General features: G+C 52.1%; 1 pseudogene; it reads right to left on the reverse strand.

The window, feature by feature from the left end:
• Positions 1–96: 96 nt before the first annotated feature.
• On the reverse strand, positions 97–828 carry LOC111828420 (annotated as a pseudogene).
• Between the last annotated feature and the right edge of the window lie 2266 nt (positions 829–3094).

The following is a 3094-nucleotide window of genomic DNA, read 5'->3' on the forward strand; positions in this document are numbered from 1 at the left end:
CCTGTTACATCTATATTTATACTATTTGATCCTATAAGCATGCCTCTATAAGCTTTTTTTTTGCCGAGGAGAGCATGGGGTTCCTTTATTGGGGTGTCAGTCAAAAGGGGAGCTGGCTAGGGTGGGGTAGGGCAGCAGCTTGTCTGGCCCCCGAGAAACCCAACTTGAGTCCAGAGCCTCAACCGCTTTGAAGCCAAAGTCTTCCTCCACCTTTATCTGCACGGGGGCCAGCTCCGGAGTCAGCGGGACTCCCGCCTGGTGCCCTTCCTGTGGCGCTCGCTGCGCTCGCTGCCTCTTCCACCCACTGGGCCCCTCGCCAGGGGCCGGGCTGCTGGCTTCTGTGGGCCCTGGCGTCCTCCTGGGCGGGGACAGCCCCTCTTTCTCTGGAGGCTCGTTCTCAGCGTTGCCTGGGGTGGGGGCGTCTGTGCCCTGGCTGCCCTCGTCCTCCAGTAAGATGGTGAACTGGCTGGCCCGGTAGTCATCGCCTTAGGAGTCTAGCACCTTCTTGAGGAACCTCCGCTCCTGCTGGAGTCTCCGTGTTATCCTCTGTACCTGATGGAGCCTGTTCAGGACCCGCTCGTTCACCTGCTTGATCTCCCTGCAGTGCCGACCCAGCGCCTGGTACTTCCTGTGATTGAGTTCCCGTTGGCACCGCTGTTGCTGGCCTCGGGCTGCCTCCTCCACTTCGTCTTGCTCCTGGAGGCTGGAGCTGCCCAGACCCCCAGACACGAACTCCACTTTGGTCTCAAGCTCGCTCTCCAGGATGTGACCTGAGAACTTCTCAAAGCCCAGGGCTGCCATGGACCCCTCTCTCTGCTCCAGCTCCATTTCTCCCTGGTTCCCAGTGCAGAACTTCCAACCTTGCAAGCCTCTAGGTTAAAGTGGCTTGCAAAATGACACAGTCCATCCAATTTCACAGCCAGGCACCCAGGCCCCTGCCGCTAAGCCTCCTGGGAGTTGTAGTTCTCTATGTCCGGCTTGCCTCCCTCGCCCCACCCCCATCCCAGTCCCAACTGAAAGGCCCTGCTGTCTGGTCTAAGCCTGTGGCCAGGCATCTGAGTCACCTCGGGTCTTTATTCCTGTCCTGACACCGCGCCATCTGACCAGGGAGACTCTCCTCTTGGGAGGCCCCTGGGTCTCCTTCTGGGTCTCCTCAGGCCAGGCACCAGATGGTGTGCCCCAGCAGCAATGCAGCCCTAGCGCCTGAGTCTCCTTCTGGGGCCTGGCTGCATCGCCCCCGGGGACCTGATCGTGTGCCCCAGCTGCGATGCAACCCGGGCCCCTGGGTCTCCTCAGCCCAGGCACCAGATAGCGTGCCCCAGCGGCTTCTGGGTCTCCTGCTGGGGCCTGGCTGCGTCGCCGGGATCGTGTGCCCCAGCGGCTTTGCAGCTCCAGCGCCTGGGTCGCCTTCTGGGGCCTGGCTGCGTCGCCCCCGGGGACTGGATCTCGTGCCCAGCTGCAACACAGCCCCGGCCCCTGGGTCTCCTCAGCCCAGGCACCAAATAGCGTTCCCCAGCCGTGACGCAGCCTCGGCCCGGCGCATGGGTCGCCTTCTGGGTCTCCTCAGCCCAGGCACCGGATCGCGGGCCTCAGCGGCTACGCATCCGCATCCCCAGTGCCTGGGTCGCCCTCTGGATCTCCTACTGGGACCTGGCTGCGTCGCCCCGGGGACCGGATGGTGTCCCCAGGCAGCTATGCAGCCGGCCTCTGGGTGTTCTCCCATCACTGGTGATCAGGGATCTGAGAAGCCAGGCGGGGCAGGGAAGAGGCAGATATCCACCTCTTCCCTGCCCCACCCAGCTTCTCCGATTACTGGCCCAGGGCCGGCAAAGGCTGCCAGGTTCTCCTATCACAGAAGCCGGCAAAGGGGCCTGGCTTCTCTGAACAAAGGCAGCTGGGTTCTCTGGCTCTTGGCTGCCACCTGGGTTGCCGATGCAGTCAGCAGCAGGCGGCTTCTTCCCTCCTTCCCCTTTCGCCTCCCAGCATTGTGGCTACATATGCAAATTAGCCGCCATCTTTGTTGGTGGTAACCACCATCTTGGCTGACAGTTAATTTGCATAAGGATATGCTGATTAGCCAATGGGAAGGGTAGCGGTCGTACGCCAATTACCATGTTTCTCTTTTATTAGTGTAGGATTACAAACCAAAATATGCAATCTAAAAAAATATCATGAACAATACTGGAAAATACATTGTTTTAAATTAGCTCCCTTCTGTTGACAAAATTGAACTATGAATTATGGCTTTTTTGGAACCTGAGAAAAAAATTTTAAATGTATTGATTATAAATATTTTTATGCCCATCCAGTGTGACTCAATGGTTGGATATCAACCCAGGAGCCAAGAGGTCACCAGTTCCCTTCTTGGTCAGGCACATGCCCTGGTTGGGGGCTTGATCCCTGGTAGGAGGCGTGCAGGAGGCAGCCGATGGATGCTGTTTCTCTTTCATCGATGTTTCTATCTCTCTATCCCTCTTCCTTTCTCTCTCTCTAAAAAGAATAAAAACATATTTTTACAAAGTAACCTGATATGATTATGTAAAAATAATATTTTTAAATCTGTGAAATAAGTCTAAAGAGAAGAGTGTTACTACTACTTTTCTGAATACTGTTAAGCCACTTGAAGCTATTTCTACAGATCTCAAAACTTTTTTCTTCTGAGAACATCTTGATAAATATCACACTTTCAAAATACTCATACAGTGTACTGTTTAAATATTTAAGTAAAATTTATAGAATCATTTAAAACAAAAAATATGCCTTGATCTAAGAGAACTGCTTATACATTTTTTTATTGTGTAATGAATAATAGTTAAATTCACCAACTTAAATAGCAATAAAGTCAATTATCTCTCCTGTCTAACACAGCAATTGCTTGAAAAGTTGATGATAAAACAAAAATTCAGATCCAGATCAATTTTTCACTATGAGATTCAGCTTATGAAAAATAGAATATGCGACATTTTATGCTATTTTAAACTCTGGGTACATCCTTAGAATAAATTCAAGAACTGGAGATTTAGTATCATTTAAATCTAAAAAGCATTCATTTGATATGTAAATTAGACAGGGAAATATAGAAGTGGGAATAGAA

Source organism: Myotis lucifugus, unplaced genomic scaffold, assembly GCF_000147115.1.
Source record: "Myotis lucifugus unplaced genomic scaffold, Myoluc2.0 scaffold_359, whole genome shotgun sequence".
Taxonomy (NCBI): Eukaryota; Metazoa; Chordata; class Mammalia; order Chiroptera; family Vespertilionidae; genus Myotis; species Myotis lucifugus.